The sequence below is a fragment of the Symphalangus syndactylus genome, chromosome 10 (assembly GCF_028878055.3).
Source record: "Symphalangus syndactylus isolate Jambi chromosome 10, NHGRI_mSymSyn1-v2.1_pri, whole genome shotgun sequence".
NCBI classification, from domain to species: Eukaryota; Metazoa; Chordata; class Mammalia; order Primates; family Hylobatidae; genus Symphalangus; species Symphalangus syndactylus.
This window is the reverse complement of record NC_072432.2, coordinates 58,651,807-58,675,664: the sequence shown is the minus strand read 5'-3', so window position 1 is coordinate 58,675,664 and position 23,858 is coordinate 58,651,807.

Below are 23,858 nucleotides of genomic sequence, written 5' to 3'. Positions count from 1 at the left end.
TTGGTGAATTTTTCTTAAATAAAAATTATTTTGTTGTTATAATATACAATTTAATGTTTTACTTTACTACTACTACATGAAGAATTTTTTCACTTTGTTTTTTTGAAAAGCAGAATATTAAAATATATTTATTTAAAACATTCCTGGTTTTCAGTAGAAACATGTTTATATGTCTTGGCTCAGGTCATCTACTGAGCTAGTCTATGAACACGTTATTTTGAAAACCTTCAAATTTGAATGATCAAAATTAGAAGTGCATGATTATAATTAATTTTGATACAAATTATTTGATTTTTACATACATTATTATTATGACTGATTACTAAGGTTATTTCTTAAAGTATGATGTCAAATTTTAATAATCAGGAGTATGTTTTTTCAGTTATATAACTTCTAAAATATAAAATTTTAGAGCTGAAAGAAACTTATGATTCCTTTTTTCTTTTTTTAATTAATAAGTACTTTTAGGATGCTTGTAGCCTTTCTTTGAAGAAAATTTCATGGTCAAATAAGTATGGGAGAGAGGGTTAAGCAATATCCTACAGGTTTCTTTCCTAAAGGGATTTTCTGAATCATTACTGTGTTACAATATTGTGTATTTTCCTGGAGGGCTACTTTATCAAACATTGTTCTATAGAACCCTGCATGAAATGCATTTTGGGAACAATTATTTGTCTAACTCCTACATTTTACAGATACGTAACTGAAGCCCTAGATAAAGTGATTTTTCCAGGGCCATATATCTGTTTAGTGACAGATGTTAAAAAAATAACAACAAAGCTTGAATTTCATTCCTATTGTCTTACTCTCTCACACTAACAGATTTAAATATGATGTATGTAGATTTTTGGTAAAGTAAATTATGTTGATAAATATTTTGATAAGTTATCTAAATATTTAAATATTTTTCTTTGTTGATGCTTTCCCTTTTCAGTTGAATTTGTGATGATAGAATTCTGTTTTGGCTCTAAATACTAACATTTGCTCAAACAGAAATTCCATTTGGTCATCTCATTTTGCAGGGATACATATTTGACTCACGACATGTTCTTAGGCTGGAGAAATGCTCCATGACTTTTCTATAGTACACAGAATTCTGAGAGTAGGGCAGGGGTGTTGGCTGGAAAAGGAAAAGAAAAGCACTTAGCTTTTTATTTCAAGTTAATGTAAATTTTTGTATAAGAAGAGCCAAGGATTTACCAGCAGATTATTTATGCATTGATATAATGCTCTACTTATACAATATTGAAAAGATATATGAAAAATGAAATATTTTGGGGGGCAGACCACCTGCCCTTGTCATATTTATTATACTGACAAATTTTCAGTTATTTTAGTCAGGCTTCCAAATTGCTTAATACCTTTCTAAATATTACCAACTTAATTTATCACAGAAAATTAGTGTTCCATTTCCTTGTACTTGTTTAGTGAAGGTTTATAATTTAGTTACTTGGATGTCTTCTCTAAAATGAATTATTTCAGAACTCTTAAACATTTTTGCTAAATAAAAATTTTCTTTTTAATTTATTAACAATTTTCTTTTTCAAAGCCACTAATTATCTTCCCTCTTGCAGTTACAGCCTAATAATCAGTTAATTTTGTTCTTTCGGAGATGCATTGTTCTTGGAATCACTATGGGTTTTTGCAAAGCACAGGTGGATAAAGTATGGACCTCATGCTGCTGCTGCTTCTGTCACAGTTCTTTAGAAAACAGAAACACTAAATACAGCAATTTGAAAAAAAAATCAAAAGATGAACAATTAAAGTGATCAGAATTTTATAAAATTTGGTAAGCTTTGTAAGTTATATAAAGGTGACTGAATTCCTGCTCGAATTCTGAAACTAATTATAACAATACAATTACAATGATTCACTGGGCTTTTCCTAGCACACTGTTTGTTCTTGGCTGGAGTGCAACATAAGATGAGTTGTTCTTTGACCCCATCCACAATGATTTGAATACAAAGACATAAAAGGACTCTGTTGGGAAGTATTATAGTGTGTTGACTTAAGAGGTCCCAACTGTATTCATTACAAGAAACAGACTCTGTGTCAAATAAGAATGAAGTAACAATTATACATCTCAGAAAACTATAAGCTAACAGATGTTAGCTTTAGAAGAAAAGATATGCCATAAGTTTGCCAAGTGTGTACCAAAACTCCTAATATTTCTACTGATAGCCTGAAAAGCAAAATTCAGAGAAACTATATATGAAATGATTTGTGCGTTATTAACAACTCTATTCAAGTGGGGCAAAATCAGTTTAGACATAGACAGACTTTTCTTCCCCTGCTTCTTCTCCTCTCCTCCATGTACCTCACCTTCTTCTCTCTCCTCTTCTGCCTTTTTTTGTCTGTCTTCTTTCTTCTCTCTCGTATTTTCCACTTTTTGATGCTCTTCTCCATGCTCCTCTCCCACCTCTTCCCCATGGACTCACTTCTTCTTAGAGTCATACTTCATACTAAGAATTGTCATCTCTAAATGGATGCATATGTAGGTGCAAAATTTCACAAACTTCTTTATGGAATTTCTTAAAGATGTGTTAATTTTTACATATGTATCATCATGTGGAGACATTCATTCAATAGATGCCAGTTAGGCTTTTTGTCAAGCTTTCTGCCTCTTCTAGATTTGCTTTTCTTCTAAAGAAAATGTAGGAAAAGACTTGATCAGGTATTTCACAGGAAGGAAGTATGAATGGCTTATCAGCATATTAAAAATTCTCTATGTTTATTTGACTAAAGAAATGTAAAATAAACCGTTAATGAGATACCATTTTACAGCAAGATCACAAATCTGAGGAAAACAAAATTACCCAGTGTGTGGGGAAAGTGTACTTTCATATACTGTTAGTTAGAATATCAGTTGGTGCAACTTCTTTGGAGCAATGTGGCAATACCCAACAAATAATGCTTAAATATACACATCCTTTCATCCTGTAATTCTATTTTTAGAAGTTTAGTCTACAGATATTGTAAGTATTTTCTAGAAGTTAAAACCATATTATAACAGAAAGATGTGTGCATAGGAATATTAATATAGTATTGGTTTAAATATAGAAAGGGATGGGAAAAAAATTAAATGTCCATGGTTATACAAATTGTGTCATAATAATACAATAATAAGGAGAGGACCAAGTAGACCGGTAAAAAATAGTGTGGCTTATACGTTTCAATAAAAATTATCTCTAGGCCGGGCGCAGTGGTTCAGGCTTGTAATCCCAGCACTTTGGGAGGCCGAGGCGGGCAGATCACGAGGTCAGGAGATCGACACCACGGTGAAACCCCCTCTCTGCTAAAAACACAAAAAATTAGCCAGGCGTCAAAAAAAAAAAAAAATTATCTCTAAGATGAATTGTTAAGTTAAAAAAATAAAATAAGCCTCAGACCACTGTGTATAATATCCATTTGGGTTTTTAATAATATATGCAAATATATATATGTACGTATACACACAAAAATGTACACATATACTTCTCTATTCATTAAAAAGTGTGAAAGGAAAACTAGGCATTAGTAAAAGTTGGGGTTTTGTTTACTGTTTTATCTTAACATGAGCATATAAAATTTTTGTATTAATTAGTTTATTTAAATACCATGTAGAACCCTAAAAATTAAATGAAATAATAAATTATTTATAAATTTTAAATGTATCTTTAAGCAATTACTATATAAACATTTTAAAAAGTAAAAATTGAGAGTTATTTTATTTTTCAAAAGTATTTTTGACATAAGTACTTTAGTTCAGATACAGATAAAACACAAAATTATTTTGAGATTATAAGATAATATATTTGAGAATCATCTGTTCTGTAAAGTATTATTGGATTTATAAAATAACATTTATCTATCTCTTTTCTGATGACTGGTAATACTATCTGCATCCTTACAGATACTTCTTATCTTATTTCTAATGCATGTATGCTTTTTTTTTTAATTGTAGGGTTCTAGAAGGCAGAGTAGCTTGTGCATTACTCAGCATGGGTCCCCTTTGTCAATATAGGTTCTCCATAGTGGTATTGAGCAAGGAAGAAATCAGTGTGTAAATTTGACCTTTGGCCTAAGGTCTGGTGGGGCTGACAGTCACCTATCCAAGGTGGTGTCAAATGTTTCCAAGGTAGTGTCAAATGTTTCCTATGTTCACTTGCAATCCCAGCACTTTGGGAGGCCGAGGCGGGAGAATCACGAGGTCAGGAGATCGAGACCATGGTGAAAACCCGTCTCTACTAAAAATATAAAAAAAAAAATTAGCCGGGCGTGGTGGCGGGTGCCTGTAGTCCCAGCTACTCGGAGAGGCTGAGGCAGGAGAATGGCGTGAACCCGGGAGGCGGAGCTTGCAGTGAGCCGAGATTGCGCCACTGCACTCCAGCCTGGGCGACAGAGTGAGACTCTGTCTCAAAAAAAAAAAAAAAAAAAAAAAAAATGTTTCCTATGTTCAAAAAAATTCACCTTGAACGGATTGGCTTAACATGAGAAATCTCCGAATTAATTGACTCTTTAAATCAAAATATTGGAAACCCTAGAATTTTTTTTCTGGAAGGAATAACCATACTGTTGTATCATTATTCATTCGTAATTGAACACTATTTCATTTATTAGATTAGTCTAGGCCGAAGGAGGCCAGAGTAATTTAGCTTGAGGAGTATCAGCAAGGTTGAGTGAGTGACCAGGAAAAAGTGAGATTAATTCCGGTGTCTGAGAGGGTAGGTCTGAATGAGTTTTCGAAACACTGGACTAAGTATGGGGAGGGGTTTTGAAGGGATCTTGCCTTTGAGTTAATGCATGGAGAATAAGGAATTGGCCATTAGAGGTTGTATTCTAAAGGGAGGAGTCAGGAAAATACAGATGGTCAACTTCAATTTTACAAAAGATTAGTCTTACATTTTTTGGTTTATGACCATATTTTCTTATAGTGGAAAGAAAATAAATATCAGAGAAATGTGTTCTAATATTGACACTGATGTTTTCCAAGGCTTTATGGAGATTATTATCCTATATTTCCCCCCATCTGTGAAACAAAGATAATTTATGTCATCTATCTTGCAAAAGGGTGACATGTAACTGCAGCTATTATTATTAGAATCAGTGAATATCAAAATACAAAGCTTTATTAATGTTAAACTCACTCTTTCATTATGGTAAAATATACATAGCTAAAAAGCCACCATTTTAACAATTTTTAAGTGTTCGGTTTAGTGGCATTAGGTGCATTCACTGTTTGTATGTGTGTAACCATCCTCACCATGCATCTCCAGATCCTTTTTTCTTCCCAAACTGAAACTTTGTATTAATCAAACATTAACTCCACATGTCTATTTCACCCAGCTCCCAGCAACCACCATTCTACTTCCCATTTCTATGAGTGTGATGCCTCTAGATACCCTATGTAAGTGGAATCACATAATCCTTTTTTGTCTGGCTGTCTTCAAGGTTCATATATGTTGTAACATGGGTCAGAATCTTACTTCTTTTTTCTTTTTCTTTTTCTTTTTATTTTTTTTTTTGAGACGGAGTCTCACTCTTTGCCCAAGCTGGAGTGCAGTGGCACGATCTCGGCTCACTGCAATCTCCACCTCCCAGCTTCAAGCGATTCTCCTGCCTCAGCCTCCTGAGTAGCTGGGAATACAGGCACACACTACCACACCCAGCTAATTTTTGTAGTTTTAGTAGAGATGGGGTTTCACCATGTTGGCCAGGCTGGTCTTGAACTCCTGACCTCAGGTGATTTGCCTGCCTCTACCTCCCAAAGTGCTGGGATTACAGGTGTTAACCACCGCACCCAGCCAGAATCTTATTTCTTTTTAAGGCCTAATAGTATTCCATTGTTTGTAAATACCACATTTTGTTTATCCATCCATACATCAATGTGCATTTGGTTTGTTTCCACCTTTTGGCTATTGTGAACAGTGCTGCTATGAACGTTGCCATACTAAACATACTCTACTTTTAAAAGAATCCTAACTCTAATTAATAAAGCATATTAAATTGTACAGATTTGGTAGGAATAAATGTAAGTTATTCCGAAAGCTTTTAGGTAATATCACTAAGAAGCACCAGATTTAGTTTGAGAGGTGTTATATAAAATGCAAATTCAGTATTTGAATAGCCCAAATGATATTCACAATTAGCACTGAGACTATTGTTACTTAATATCTGGACTCAATTATGCAAAAATTATATAAAAATATCAAATGTCAGAAAAGAACATTTATTTCTTCCTCTTAAAATTAATTAAGGATTTTTCTTTATCCTCTTTGTAGGCTATTTAAGGTAGAGGGATAACAAACATGTTTGTATAATGTGATGTTTAAGGTAAAGTTTTTATTAAAGAATGTTTGATTTAGAACAAAAGCTCTTCACTTCCTGATAGATAGAGGACACCTCTGAAGATTGACGTATTTTCAGTCAAGTTCTGACATACTTCGCATCTTGAGGAACAGAGGAAGCAGCCAGAGATGGAGAAGGGGGAAATTTCAAGAAAATAGGGCGTGGAAGACTGAATGAGGAAATATTCTGTCTTTCAGTGAAGGAAGGAACAAGAAGGCAAAACACATAATTGGTTCCATTCCTTTGTGGAATAATTTGATGGCTTTCACACAGCTTCTGGAATCATTACCGCAACTTGGCATGCCTGGCAAATAAAATTGAGATATGAAACAAAGAGAGAAGACCATGGTTTTCTCTATGATAACAGAGGAATTTGTATCAAAAAAGAATAAAAATCTGTAATGTAGTTATTTACTGAATCTTTCTTATACTCATAATTGGAACTTTATTTCATTTAACACTGAAAACTGAATTAGTGGAGAAAGAGAATTATGTTTTTCATTTTTGAATTGGACTCTCCAGATGCCCCTCTACATGCCGTCTTTAATCAGAGCCAGATCTAGGAAAATTCTAGGCTAAATGAAATGAAACACAGAAAATGTGTTCAAATTGTCAAATGTTTTCAGTAGATCCATATGTGTCCTACTGAGCTGTACTGAGCCTTGATTCTGGAAATAAAATCTTAACTTGCCTTTTTGATTTGTGACCATTTGTATTTCATCACCTTACAGTTGATTTAACCATATTTTTAGTATTTGAAAATATGGTTCTAAACGAGTGAAGGATCCCATACATAGGCTGAAGTATTCAGAATAAACTAGGCATGTGAAATTGAATAATATACTAAACTGTCAAAGGCATTTATTAATCCTATAGTTTTCTGATTAATTTGAGTTTATTTAGCATATGACTTTGCACTAAATATTTAACTTCTCTGTTCCTCAGTAGTTTCACTTATTAAAATGAGGAGCTTGCAGTAAATTATTCCGAAATTCCCTTTTAAATCTCAAATTTTATAGCTTTATTTGCATCAGTTTCTCCATCTATAAAATGGGTTTGCTCTTAGCATTTCCAGGTTTCTGTGTCTTCTGCCTTTGTTGCCAGTTGGAAGTGATTCTTGATGGGAGAAACATCTGTTTTACCATTGTGTAAATCAGGATAATAATGATTTTAGGAAACACTGGGTCACATTAACTAACCTTTCACAATAGAGAAACACATCTAGGTCAATTATCTTTGAGTGGCTCAGTTGTTTTACTGGCAGTTAACTAGTTACACCACATTTTGGCATCACAATTTAATTGGGGTTCTTGAGCCCTTTGAGCAAGTTTTTGTTGACTCATTGGCCTCATCCCAACACTCTATAAAATTCTTCAGAGCAAAACAAAATTTTGAATGTACTTTCAAATATTTGGAGGAATTACTTTTTATACAATATTTCTGCTGTTTTCTAATCAGCAAGGGCACTTTCCACTGGGTGATAAATACGTTAGCATGCTTTTACAGAGTCAGTAAATCAGGAACAATAATAATAAAAAAGCCCTGTCCATAACTAACTTCAGATTGCAATTTATGTAATGACATCACGTTCCTTCTTTAACTGCAGCACGGAAGTCTCATTTACCTGCTAGTCTGATAAACACTAGATTTTTTTTCAAGTTGAAATTTAATATAGGCACATAATATATGACATTTGTATTCAAAAGAAGTAATGAAGAGAAGATGAAGAACTGATAGAGCAAATGACGTGATAATATATGCTGTAATGGGTAAGACAGAGGGTGGACAGATGACAAAATCACATTTCTTTTTCAGACACAGTCCCTGAATTTTTCAGCATGTACATTTACAGGCAATGAAGACATTTCAAGACTCAAGTGGTGACAAGAGAGCTTACTGCTCTAGTTTTAGTATCTTCTATTCCATGAATATTTATCACGGCAGCACCACACAGAACACTTCTCCCTGCTTATTGCAGTCATTTGCCATACATGCTATCGTAGTTAAAAGTCTATAGTGTTTCTGTTATGAGGCTTGCTATTTTGTGGCTTAAAGTATCTCTGTGCTTTAATTAATGCTGCCTTTAATTTCCATTGAGACAAAGAGCAACTTTTTACTTTCATAAAAGAATTTATGATGTTTAAAAATAGTTGTTCCCTTTCACTAACTCAATTTGAATGTGAAGGTAATTTATCTTTTAATAGTCAACTCTTCCTAATCTGTCATGCTTATTTTATCTAAAGTATTTATATCAACATACATATTACTATTCATATCTAATTCTTTAACCTCTGTTGCCATTTAGCATCCAAAATCTGATTCTAGAAACCAGAGCTGACTTAGTCAAATGAAAGCCCAAAGGATGTTAGTACAGTTGTTATAAATAAAAGCTATATAAATGTTGTTGCTATGTAGATATATCTTGAAATTTAAACTCACAAATCCTAACCAGACTAAAAATAAATAATTGACAGGCTCAGCATTGATTCTTCCATATTAAAATATGATTTGTAAATATGCAGTAATAAATTAAGTAAATCATGTTAATTTGTCTTTTTATATCAAAAGTAGTGATTTCTACAATTCTAATTATCAGTTGTTTCCAATTATTCATAATAAAGTTGTTTGCCAAATTAGTTACTATGGAATTAACTTATTTCTATGGTGGTAACAAGACATGATCAACAATTGAGGAGATTATTCAATGTAGGAGTTCTTCCTTATTTATAGTAATTAACTATAAGTAATATGAAATAACATGTTGATGTTACATCAGTTTTTGAAGGTACATTTGAGAAAATGTGAAATTTGAAAACAGTATTCAATCAGAGTTCTTCCTAATTTTCTTGATCCTTCTCTTTCATTAGGGCCAAGCCTGACATCAGATGAATTTTTAAAAATTGCAATTAAACCATACTGCTAATCTGATATGATGAGCATAATTATATCCTTCCCTCAGTATGTTAATTTATTAAACAAATATTGATGTACTACTGAAAATAGCGGACTTGTGAATGTTAAAATAATGGAGAAAATGAAAACTTCTTCATGAAATAAGACTTCCTAAGTTAGGTAGACAGTAAGCCTCATGAGAACAAGACACATGCGTATTCTCTTCTCTAGAGTCTCACTGCTTAGCACAGGGACTGGCAGTAGTTGGCAAATAGTAAGTGCTCGTTCAATGAAATAAAATTTAATAGGTAATTTTATCATATATTCTTGTTCCACATATTCATCGTTGCTATTTTATGCCTCCAAATTTTTGTTCATGATTATTGCTCTCTACAATTATTTTTTATTATTTTATTACCTGGCTATCAGTCATCTTTCAGAAGTTTGAACTGGCATTATAGTATCTAAGAAGTTTTTTGGCTCCCCACAGCTAAGCAAAGAAATCCCGAATCTTAATACTTCATCTTAAATACATTCTACGTGATTCTTCTGGAGGTCTCTGAGTATCAAAGCACAACTGTACTTTGGTGGGGATAGTTGTTTGTTGTTTATTTGTTAGGCAGTTATTTTTAACCAGTCTTAGTTTGCTCTTACTTTTACATTTTGTTTTGTACAGTTCAATGGAAATTAATAGAACAGCAAACTCTTCCACATAAAAATATCTTACCTATGATCTTTAGATTGTTTCTGGTGAATAGTTAAATAATGTGACTGGCATGTTGTTACAGCTATTTAAGTAATTTGCCTATATGTACCCATATGACTACAATTCTGCCCATAAAAAGAATTGGATATGACCTTTTTTAATGGTCCTTATTAGAAAGAGAACTTTGCTGTTTTTCCAAATTTAGGGAACCCACAAATCATCAAATTACTCACATAATTCCTGTGAATCTCAAATAATATGATTAGAATGAATTCTGAATTTAAAGTAAAATGACTGTCAATCTTAGCCTATAAGAAACTGATAGTCTTAAAAATATTATCAACTGAATAACAGTACTCCCAAAGAAATAGAGACGTATGGGAAACCAGAAGAATTAACATGATATGCAGTTCACTCCCACCATATCACCCCTGTATCTGTCTCCTTCAAGCAAAATACAATCTTTATCTTTTCACAATTTATGGGTAAGATATGTAGAACAATTTGCTTGACTAATTTAAATATGTTTAATGAAGAGGTTTTACAAAACACATATGTATTAATTAATTGGGCTTTATTTTGATTCTTATGAAGACAAAAAATTATGGTCTATAACATAACAGTTTAATCATAGAAAAACATTTAGACTCCTGGATCAGTGAATAATATATGTGTTACCTGAACGTGGCCCTGTCATGATTTTGGACACAACTATTTGTTCTAAGCTTTGATTTTTCCCTTCATTGTATTAAAGAAAAAAATAGTTCTTTAAATTCTGAAACACAGTCATTCCTGAACCATTGTTTGTCCTGCACACTTCCAGGAAATGTAGCATATATGTGCTGAAAACATTGTTTTCAAATTGGATTTTGGTAAACTGAACCACTGTTTCAACTCATTACAGATTCAATTTTAAGTTGATATGGTGGGAAACACCCATTTTGAAGGTACTTTTACATTCTCATCTCTTGAAGCTTGCTCTAAGAACTCAAGGAAAACAATACCCAGAAAATAGGAGGCATTGGGAAGCCAACTAGATTGTGGGAACGATAAATCATTTAGCAGAATTGGGACATCCTTCCTAAGTGTTCCACAGCTGTGGATATTGCCAAAAAGTGAGTTATTTTCCCAGAATAATTCCAGGAAAAGCTCAAAAATTGGAACCAGACTGGGTGTGGTGGCTCACGCCCGTAATCCCAACACTTTGGGGGACTGAGGGGAGTGAATTACTTGAGGTTAGGAGTTCGAGACCAGCCTGGCCAACATGGCAAAACCCCGTCTCTACTAAAAGCACAAAAATTAGCTAGGTGTGGTGGCAGGCACCTGCGATCCCAGCTACTCAAGAGGCTGAGGTGGGAGAAAGAATTGCTTGAACCTGGGAGGTGGAGGTTGCAGTGAACCAAGATCACACCATTGTACTCCAGCCTGGGCAACAGAGCGAGACCCTATCTCAAAAAAAAAAAAAAAATTGGAACCATCTGATTCCAGGGAAGGCAAGTTTGGAGAAAAGAACTGAAATCAAAAATATCATTTGAGTGTCAACTTATGGAATAATAGGTAATCTAGGTTTTCACCCTTCTTACCCTCTCTCCAATCATGTGGGCAGGCAATTAACACTCATTCACCTCTCTGGAAACATGATTTATTCTCTGGAGGAACTGAACCAGAAACAATCTAGGCATGAAGGATATGTGGCTTTCTTCTAAATATAAATGAGAACCAAAATTATTCAATTACATTTTGACCAGTGAGACATTTTATAGCTTCATCTCTTCATTTTGTCTCAGGGGAAAAATGGAAAACATGCATATTTATTTATACAATGATTTCAGTAGTGCAAATAAATGTCAAGTATTTTTACTTTTTTATTTTAAGCAAACTTTAATTAAATTCATGAGGGTTTGTTGTACAGATTATTTCATCACCCAGGTTTTAAGCCTAGTACCCATTTGCTATTTTTCCTGATCCTCTCCCTCCTCCCACCCTCCACCTTCAAGAAGACCTCAGTGTGTGTTGTTTTCTATGTGTCCATGTATTCTCATCATTTAGCTCCCACTTATAAGTGAGAACATGTGGTATTTGGTTTTCTGTTCCTGCATTAGTTATGCATAAGGACAATGGCCTTCAGCTCCTTCCATGTCCCTGCAAAAGACATGATCTCATTCTTTTTAATGGCTGCATAGTATTCCATAAAGTATACGTAGCACATTTCCTTTATCCAGCCTACCATTGATGGGCATTTAGGTTGATGCCAGGTCTTTGCTATCATGAGTAGTGCTGCAATGAACATACATGTGCATTTGTCTCTATAATAGAACAATTTATATTCCTTTGGGTATATACCCAGTAATGGGATTGCTGTGATGAATGGTATTTCTGTCTTTAGGTCTTTGAGGAATTGCCATATTGTCTTCAACAATGGTGGAACTAATTTACATTCCCACTAACAGTGTATAAATGTTCCCTTTTCTCCACAACCTCGCCTGTTATTTTTTGACTTTTCAACAATAGCCATTCTGACTGGTGTGAGATGGTATATGATAGTGGTTTTGATTTGTATTTCTCTAATGATTAGTGATGTTGAGCTTTTTTTCATATGCTTGTTGGCTGCATGTATGTCTACCTTTGAGAAATGTCTGTTCATGTCCTTTGTCCACTTTCTTTTTTTTTTTTTGACGAAATCTTGCTCAGCCACCCAGGCTGGAGTGCAGTGGTGAGATCTCAGCTCACTGAAACCTCCGCCCCCCAGGTTCAAGCGATTCTCCTGCCTCAGCCTCCTGAGTAGCTGGGACTATAGGCGCGCACCACCACTCCCAGCTAATTTTTGTATTTTTAGTAGAGATGGGGTTTCACCGTGTTGGCTAGGATGTTCTCGATCTCTTGACCTTGTGATCTGCCTGCCTTGGCCACCCAAAGTGTTGGGATTACAGGCATGAGCCACCACGCCTGGCCCTTTGCCCATATTTTAATAGGATTGTTTGCTTTTTTGTGTGTAAACTTGTTTCAGTGTTCCTTGTAGATGCCGGATATTAGACCTTTGTTAGATGCATGGTTTGCAAAAATTTTCTCCCATTCTGTAGGTTGTCTGTTTACTCTGTTGATAGTTTCTTTGGCTGTGCAAAAGCTCTTTGGTTTAATTATACTTCATTTGTCAATTTTTATTTTTGTTGCAATTGCTTTTGGCATCTTTGTCATGAAATCTTTGCTCGTGCCTATGTCTGGAATAGCATTGCCTAGGTTGTCTTCTGAGTTTTCATAGTTTGGGGTTTTACATTTAAGTCTTTAATCCATCTTGGGTTAATTTTTGTATACGGTATATGGAAGGGTTCCAGTTTCTATCTTCTGCAATATGGCTAGCCAATTCTCCTGGCACCACTTATTGAATAGGGAATCTTCTCCCTATTGCTTGTTTTTGTCAGGCTTATTGAAGATCAGATAGTTATAGGTGTGCAGTCTTATTTCTGGGTTCTCTATTCTGTTCCAATGGTTCTATGTGTCTGTTTTTTGTATCAGTACCATGCAAAGCTCTTACTGTAGCCCTCTACTATAGTTTGAAGTTGGGTAGCATGACACCTCCAGCTTTGTTCTTTTTGCTGAGGATTTCTTTGGCTATTTGGGTTCTTTTTTGGTACCATATGAATTTTAAAACAGTTTTTTCTAGCTCTGTGAAGAATGTCAACCACTGAGATGATCATGTGGTTTCTGCTCTTCATTCTATTAATGGAGTGTATTACATTAATTCATTTCCATTTGTTGAACCAGCTTTGCATTCGAGAAGAAAATACCACCTGATAATTTACTTAGATAATTTATTACTGCATATTCTTTTGATATGCTGTTGAATTTAGTTTGCTAGTATTCTGTTGAGTATTTTTATAAGTGCTCATCAGTTATAGACTTGTAGATTCCTTTTCTTGTAGTGTCTATGGCTGGCTTTGGTAGCAGGATACTGATGACCTCATAGAATGAGCTTGGAAGTGTTTCCTTCTCTTCAATATTTTTAAGTGTTAGAGGAGGGATGGTGAAAATTTTTCTTTATATGTTTGGTAGAATTCTTCTGTGAAGCCAGCTGGTCCTGGACTCTTCTTTGTTGGGAGTTTTTTGACTACTGATTCAATCTCCATACTAGTTGTTAGTCTGTTCAGATTTTCTATTTCTTGAGGACAAATCTTGGCAAATTTTGTGTTCCAGGGATTTATTCATTTCTTCAAGGTCATCTAATTTATTGGTGTATAATTATCCATAGTATTCTCATATGATTCTTTGTATTTCTATGGCATCAGTTTTAATGACCCCTCTTTTATTTTTGATTTTAGTTATTTCAGTCCTCATTTTTTTCTTAGTTAATCTTGCTAAAGTTTTTTTCAATTTTGATGGTCTTTTCAAAAAACCAATTCTTTATGTTTTTTTAATGTTCTCTATTTCATTTATCTTTCTTATAGTTTGTATTATTTCCTACCTTTTGCTAGTTTCAGATTTAGTTTGTTCTTTTCCAAATTCTCTGAAATGTAAAGTTAGGTTATCAATTCAAGATTTTTCTTCTTTAATATATTTATTTATGGCTATAAACTCCCTTCTTAGCACAGCTTTCAATGAATCCCATGAAATTTTGCATGCTGTATTTTCATTTATATTTATTTCAAGGCATTTTTAAAATTTCCCTTGTAACTTCTTCCTTGACCCATTGGTTGTTTAGGAGTGTGCTGTTTAATTTCCAATATTTGTGGATTTTCCAGTTTTCCTCTTGCTATTGATTTCTAGTTTCATTCCATTGTAATAAGAAAAGATACTTTGTATGAGTTCAATCTTGAATTTCTTGACTTATTTTGTGGGCTAATATATGCTCTTTATTGGAGAATGTTCCGTATGAACTTGAGAACAATGTGCATACTGTTGTGGTTGCGTGGAGTGTTTTGTATGTATCTGTTAGGTACAATTAATCTTCAGTATTATTCAAGTTCTCTATTTCCTATTGATCTTCTGTCTGATTGTTCTATCCATTATTGAAAGTAGAGTATTGAAGTCTCCTACTATAAGTTTGTTGCTATTTATTTCTCCCTTCAGTTCTGTCAGAGTTTGCTTCATATATTTAGGAATTCTGAGGCTTGGTGAATAAATATTTATAACTTTTAAATCTTCTTGGTAAATTGACCATGTTGTCTTTAAATAATATTCTTTTTTGGTCTTCTATAAATGTTTTTGCCTTGCTATTTTGTTTAATGTTAGTACAGCCACCCCTGCTCTCTTTTGTTTCCATTTTCATTGAAAATCATTTTCCATTTTTTCTCTTTCAATGTATGTGTTTAGATTTAAGGTGAATATCTTATAGTCAGCATACGGTTAAACTCTATTTTTTTTTCAATGCATTTAGCCAGTCTATGCCTTTTGATTGGGAAGTTTAGTCCATTACATTTACTGATAGGGAAAAACCTACTATTGCCATTTTGTCAATTATTTTCTGTGTTGTCTGGTAGTTTTTTGTACTTTCTCTCTGGTTTTACTCTGCCTTCTGTTGTGTTTTCTTGATTTTTTGTAGTGATGTGCCTTGATTAGCTTCTAATTTCCTTTTTTGGGCATTCCTTTTTTGGGCATTCCTTTTTTGGGTTTTCTTTGTGGTTGCTATTATAATTATATAAACATCTCAAAATTATAGCCGTCTATTTTAAACTGCTAAAAATTTAACTTCAATCATGTGCAAAAACTACTTCTTTTACAGCTTCACTTTGCCATTTTGTTATTGATGTCACAAATCACATCTTTATGTATTGTGTGTTCATTAACATAGATTTAACTTTTCATATTTTTGTCATTTAAATTCTATGCAGCAAAATTATAATAATACAGGTTACTGTATGTGTCCATCCATTTAGCTTTACTGGTAAGATATATATATATATATATATATATATATATATATATATATGTTTATGTTCTTAAATACTAGCAATAAGAGATTAGAAATTAAAATTAATAAAGTGCCAATCGTAACAGCAACAAAAATCATTAAATACTTATGAATAAATCTTGCAAAATATGCAGAATCTCTGCAGAAAATAACAAAATACTGATAGAAGGATTAAAATAAATAAATGGGGAAATACACTGTGTTTATGGTGTGGGAGATTTAGAATTTGAAGTATCAATTTTCTTCAAGTTGATCTATAGATTAAACACAATCACAACTAAAATTCAGGAATATTTTTGATAGAAATTACCAGATTGAATCTAAAATGTATTTGGGTAAACAAAGTAATTAGAATAACCAAAACAATTTTGTGTAAGTTTTTAAAAATCACTTAGATGAGAGATAATTGACATGTGAAAACCTGTACATATTTAATATATATTACTTGATGAATTTGGGGATAATCATACACCTTTGAAACAATAATCACCATCAACTCCATAAACATATCTTTTTCCTCCCAAAGTTTCCTCTGTCCACCTTTATTATTAGTACTACTACTACTAATACTACTGTTGTGTACAGTAAGAATACTGAACATAAGATCTAACCTCTCAGCAAATTACAAGTATTTATACTCTAATGTTAGATAAAGGCACTAACTCTACAGTAGTAGATCTCAAGAACTTGTTTGTCTTTCATAATTGAAACTTTGTACCTTTGACCATGACCTCCTTCTTTCCCCCTCCCCCATCACTGTACACTCTGCTTCTTTGAGTTTGGCTATTTTAAATCACATATATAAGTGAGATCATGGAATATTTTTCATTTTGTGTCTTACATCTCACTTAGCAGTGTTCTCCAGGTTCATCCATGTTGTTGCAGATAGCAGGGGATTTTTTTCTTTTTTAAGGCTGAATAATATTCCATTACACACACACACACACACGCACACACACACACACAAACTACATTTTAGAAATCTGTTCATCCTTCAATGGCCATTTAGATTATTTCCATATCTTGGCCATCGTGAATAATGCTGAAATGAGCATGGGAGTGCAGATATCTCTTTGACATACTGATTTAATTTCCTTTGGATATATACCCACTAGTGGAATTGCTGGAACATACGGTAGATCTATTTTTAATTTTTGAGAATCCTACATACTGTTTTTCATAATTGCTGTACCAATTTACGTACTCACCAACAAGCATTCCTGTTTTTCAACATCCTTGCCAATACTTATCTTTTGTCTTTTTAGTAATAGCCATCCTAAAAAGCATGGAGTGATATCTTAGTGTGGTTTTGATTTGCATTTTCCTGATAATGAGTGATGTTGAGTACCTTTTTATATACAAGTTGATTATTTGTATGTCTTCTTTGGACAAATGTCTGTTCATGTCCTTTGCCAAATTTTTTATCAGGTTTTTGTTCTATTACTGTTTAGTTATATAAATTCTTTTATATTTTATAAATAACTCTTTATCGGATATATGGTTTGCATATATTTTCTTCTATTCTGTACATTGACTTTTCAAGTCTTTGCTTATTGCTTTGGTGTGCAGAAATTTGTAGTTTGATGCAATCCTGTTTGTCTTTTTATTTTTTGCTTTTGTTAACTGTGCTGGAGTGGGGGTAAGGGGGAGGGATAGCATTAGGAGATACACCTAATGCTAAATGACTAGTTAATGGGTGCAGCATACCAACATGGCACATGTATATATATGTAACAAACCTGCACGTTGTGCACATGTACCCTAAAACTTAAAGTATAATAAAAAAAAATTCACTGCCAATATCAATGTTAAGAAGCTTTTTCCTTTTCCTCTGGGCCTTAGGTTTAAGTCTTTTATTTATTTTGCGGGGTTTTTTTTTGTATGGTGAAAGATAAGGATACAATTACATTCTTTTTCATGAGGACATCCAATTTTTTCTTCCTTTGTACAGTTATTTTTGTTTCCCTTTGTAATTCATTTCTTGTTAAGGAAATCTCTGCCTATTCTAAAATCATAAGGAAAGATTTCTGTTTTTTCCACCTAGAGTTTTTTTAATTGTCCCATTTTCACATAGACATATAGATGTAGAGGGTATCTGGAATAGATTTTCATATAATGTAAGGGTAAAAATGTATGTTTATATGGCCATCTGATGGACTCGTTATGGACAAAACCTCGATCTTTTCCTTACTGCTCTGCAGTTTTACATTGGCCATAAATCTAATGACTGAATACATGTGGATCTTTTTGTTTACTTTCTATTAAGATTTATTGACCTGTTTTTCCATACTTGTACAATGCCAAACTGTCTTAATTACTGTGGCTTTTTAATAAACCTTGATATCTGGTAGTGTAAGTCATTCAGCTTTATTCATCTTCTTGAAGATTTTCTTGGCTATTCTTTCTTTTTTTTTTTTTTTTTTTTGAGACGGAGTCTTGCTCTGTCACCAGGGCTGGAGTGCAGTGCTGAGATTTCAGCTTATTGGAACCTCCGCCTCCCAGGTTCAAGCCATTCTTTCTCCCTCCTCAGTCTTCTGAGTACCTGGGATTACAGGTGCCCACCATCATGCCCAACTAATTTTTGTATTTTTAGTAGAGATGGGGTTTCACCATGTTGGTCAGGCTGGTCTCAAACTCCTGACCTCAGGTGATCCGCCCATCTTGGCCTCCCGATGTCTTGGGTATTCTTGATCCTTTATATTTCTTATAAATTTTGGGAATAACATCCACTTTTACTAAAATTTTTTTGAATTTTGATTGGAATTTCATTAAATCTATAGATTAATTTGAAACTATTGATATCTTTAAAATAGTTGGCTTTCTAATCCATAATCATAGTATATAGTTTATCTTATTTAGGTTGGGCGTGGTGGCTCACATCTGTAATCCCAGCACTTTGGGAGGTTGAGGTGGGCAGATTACCTGAGGTCAGGAGTTCAGGACCAGCTTTGCCAACATGGTGAAACCCCATCTCTACTAAAAATACAAAAATTAGCTGTGTGTGGTGGCACATGCTTGTAGTCCCACCTACTCAGGAGGCTGAACTGGGAGGATTGATTGAGCCTGGGAGGCAGAGGTTTCAGTGAGACAAGATCACACCACTGCCCTCCAGCCTGGGCAACAGAGTGAGACTCTGTCTCAAAAATAAATAAATAAATAAATAAAATAATGTATCTTATTTATTATAATAGCTTTACTGAGCTATAATTAACCTAGCATACAATCTACATTAGTATACAATTCAGTGGTTTTTAATATATTAACAGACTTTTACAATAATCATAACTATCTAATTCTAGAATATTTTCATTACCCCAAAAGAAAACACACCCATTCATTACAGGTCATTTCCCATGACCCTCCGTCTAGTCCCTGGAAACCCCAGTCTAATTTGTGTTTCTATCAATTCACTTGTTTTAGATATTCCATATAAATAAGATTCTATAATATGGCCTTTTGTAACTGGCTTCTTGTATTCAGCATAGTATGTCCAAGGTTCATTTATGCTGTAGCACGTATCAGAACTGTATTATTTTCATTACCTAATAATATCCTATTGTATAGATATATCACTTTTTTTTTACACATTCATCAGGTGATAGGCATTTGGGTTTTATTCACTTTTTGGTTACTATAAAAAATGCCAAGATATATATCTATGTGTAAGTCCATGAAAACATGAACACTTGTTTTCATTTCTCTTGAATATATATCTGAGAGTGGAATTGTTGAGTCAAATGATATCTGTATTTGCTTTGATTTTTAATTTTTATCAATATTATTCTATACTTTTTGGAATAACATTTGTATGTATCTTTTATTATATTTATCTTAAGTATTTTGATATTTGTCATGCCTATAATCCCAGCAGTTTGAGAGGCGAAGGCAGGTAAATCACTTGAGGTCAGGAGTTTGAGACCAGCCTGTCTCTGCTAAAAATATAAAAATTAGCAGGGCATCACGGTGCATGCTTGTAATCCTAGCTACTTGGGAAGATGAGGCACAAGAATTGCTTGAACCTGGGAGGCAGAGGTTTCAGTGAGCCAAGATCGTGCCACTGCACTCCAGCCTGGGCCACAGAATGAGACTCCATCTGAAAAAAAAAAAAAAAAAGGATGTTGGTATCTTGATAGTTTTATTTATTTTCTTTCTTTCTTTTTTTCTTGCCTTATTGCACTGTTGTGGTCTTTCTTTACAACATTCAATAAAAGTGGTAGTAGTGGGTATCAACATTTAATTCACAATCTCCAGAGTAATCTCAAATTTTCAACAAGTATGGTTATGATTAAAAATTGATTCTCTACTTTTTAGTATGCTGATTTCTAAAAACTCATATTGTGTTAAATTTTATCAAATGATTATTGGAAAGATCTTATATATTTCCTCCTTTATTCTCTTAATGTAGTGAATAACATTAATTTGATATCTAATGTTAAACAAATCCAGCATTCCTGGAATAAAAGCAACTTGCCTGTGATGTGTGCTGTTTTTTGTATGTCACTGGATGTGATTTGCTAATATTTTATTTAGAAGTTTTACACCTGCATTTATTAGAGAATCTAACCTGTCATTTAACTTTCTTTTATTGTCTTATTTGGGATTTAGTATCAAGATTAATTTGGGAGGTGTTTCCAATTTTCCTCTTTTCTGAAAGATTTCGTGTAATGTTGGACTTTTGTTCTTCTTTAAATCTTTGGAGGAATTTACTAGTCATCTGAGCCAGGAGATTGCTTTAAGGGAAGAGTCTTAATTAGAAATTAATTTTTTGTAGATGTAGGACTATTTAGATTCTTAATTTATTCTTATAATTTTAAGGTGCTGTTTTTCAAGGCATTTCTTAATTTCATTTAATTTTTTTTATTTATTGGCATAAGGTATTTTTTCTGTATCCTTATTACCACTTTATTATTTGTATGGTGTTTGTGATTTCTCTCTTTTCATTTCAGTCTTACTGGAAGTCAATAGAATTTTTAGTGTTTTTAAGGCACTGATTTTTGGTTTTATTTATTTTTCTTTACTGTACATTTATTTTCTAGCTGATGAAGTTTTGATTCAAGTTTACTTATTACTTATATTTTTTTTTTGGTTTAATCCAGTGTTTTTGCTTTATTTTGTTTTGTTTAGCTTCTTGAGAGGTATGATGGGTTAGATTTTGTATCTCCAAAGAATATTCTGAGGTCCTAACTCCTGTATCTGTGAATATGACCATATTTACAAATAAAATATTTGCAGACACAATTAAGATGAGGTTGTTGGTGGGGCGAGGGAGGGGGCGAATTCAATATGACTTGTTGTTATAAGAAGAAGAAAAGACAAAGTCATACAGGGAGGACAGCCATGTGAAGACAGAGGCAGAGTGGAGTGATGTTGCCACAAGCCACGAAATGCCTGGAACTACCAAAAGCTGAAATGAGGCCTGGAAGAATCCTCTCGTAGAGGCTTCAGAGGGAGCATGGCATTGCTAATATCTTGGTTTAGGACTTCTAGCCTGCAGTACTGCGCCTATCTCTCTATCTATGTATCTATGTTCATCATGATCATCATCATCTATTCAAATCAGTAAGATGTTCCATGAAGGCGGGGATCACTTTCTGTTTTGTTAATTGCTGTCTCCAGTGCATAGAAAGTCCCTTCTACAGAGTAAGTACATTTAAATATTCAATTTTTAAATTTCAAAAAAAAAAAAAAACGGTTTGGGGAGAACAGGAGGTGTTCAGTTACATAAATAAGTTCTTTAGTGGCAATTTCTGAGACTTTGGTGCACCCATCGCCCAAGCGGTATACACTGTACCCAACATGTAGTCTTTTATCCCTCAACCCCCTTTCACTCTTCCCCAAAGTCCATTGTATCATTCTTATATCTTTGCACCCTCATAGCTTAGCTCCCACTTATAAGTGAGAACACGTAAGGTTTGTTTTTCCATTACTGAGTTACTTCACTTAGAATAATGGTCTCCAACTCCACCCAGGTTGTGGTGAATGCCATTATTTAATTCCTTTTTATGGGTGAGTAGTAGTATTCCATGGTGTGTGTGGATATATAACATTTTCATTCTCCACTTGTTGATTCATGGGCATTTGGGCTGGTTCCATATTTTGGCAATTGTGAATTGTGCTGCTATAAACATGTGTGTGAAGGTGTCTTTTTCACGTAACGGCTTCTTTTTCTCTGGGTAGATACCCAGTAGTGAGATTGCAGGATCAAACGGTAGATCTACTTTTAGTTCTTTAAGGAATCTCCACACCGTTTTCCATGGTGGTTGTACTAGTTTACATTCCCACCAGCAGTGTGAAACTATTCCCTTTTCACCATATCCAAGGAAACATCTATTATTTTTTTATTTTTTAATTATGACCATTCTCGCAGGTGTATGATGGTATCACATTGTGGTTTTAATTTGCATTTCCCTGATCATTAGTGATGTTGAGAATTTTTTCATATGTTTTTTGGCCATTTGTATATCTTCTTTTGAGAATTGTCTATTCATGTCCTTGGCCCACTTTGTGATGATATTATTCTCGCTGATTTGTTTGACTTCCTTGTAGATTCTAGATATTAGTCCTTTGTCAGATGCGTAGTTTGTGAAGATTTTCTCCCATTCTGTGGGTTGTCTGCTTACTCTGCTGGTTCTTTCTTTTGCTGTGCAGAAGCTTTTTAGTTTAATTAAGCCCTACCTATTTATCTTTGTTTTTGTTGCATTTGCTTTTGGGTTCTTGGTCATGAAATATTTGCCTAAGTCAATGTCTAGAAGAGTTTTTCCAATGTTATCTTCCAGAATTTTTATGGTTTCAGGTCTTAGATTTAAGTAGTTGATCCATCTTGAGTTGATTTTTTTGTAAGGTGAGAGATGAGAATTCAGTTTAATTTTTCTACATGTGGCTTGCCAATTATCCCAGCATCATTTGTTAAATAGGGTGTCCTTTCCCTACTTTATGTTGTTTTTTTTTTTGAGACGGAGTCTCGCTCTGTCACCCAGGCTGGAGTGCAGTGGCGTGATCTCGGCGCACTGCAAGCTCTGCCTTCTGGGTTCACGCCATTCTCCTGCCTCAGCCTCTCCAAGTAGCTGGGACTACAGGCGCCCGCCACCACGCCCGGCTAATTTTTGTGTGTGTGTTTTTAGTAGAGACAGGGTTTCACCGTGGTCTTGATCTGACCTCGTGATTCGCCTGCCTCGGCCTCCCAAAGTGCTGGGATTACAAGCGTGAGCCACCGCGCCCGGCCCCTACTTTATGTTTTTGTTTGCTTTGTTGAAGATCAGTTTGCTGTAACTATTTGGCTATATTTCTGAGATATCTATTCTATTGCATTGGTCTATGTACCATACTGTTTTGGTGGCTATAACCTTGTAATATTGCTTGAAGTCAAGTCATATGATACCTCCAGATTTGTTCTTTTTGCTTAGTCTTGCTTTGGTCATGCAGGCTCTTTTTTGGTTTCATATAAATTTTAGATATGTTTTTTCTAGTTCTGTGAAGAATGGTGATGGTATTTCAATGGGAATTACATTGAATTTGTAGTTTGCTTTTGGCAGTATGGTCATTTTCACAATATTGATTTTACATATCCATGTGCATGGGATGTGTTTCCATGTCATCTATGATATCTTTCAGCAGTGTTTTGTAGTTTTCCTTGTAGAGGTCTTTCACCACCTTGGTTAGGTGTATCCCTAAATATTTTATTTAGTTTGCAGCTATTGTAAAATAGGTTGAGTTCTTGATTTGATTCTGAGCTTGGTCGCTGTTGGTGTATAGCAGTGCTACCAATTTGTGTACATTGATTTTGTATCCTGAAACTTTACTTAATTTGTTTATCACATCTAGGAGCTTTTTGAATGAGTCTTTAGGGTTTTCTAGGTATATGATCATATCATCAGCAAAAATCGACAGATTGACTTCCTCTTTGCTGATTTGCATGCCCTTTATTTCTTTCTCTTATCTGATTGTTCTGGCTAGGACTTCCCATCCTATGTAGAATAGAAGTGGTGAGAGTGGGCATCCTTGTCTTGTTCCAGTTCTCAGGGGAAATAC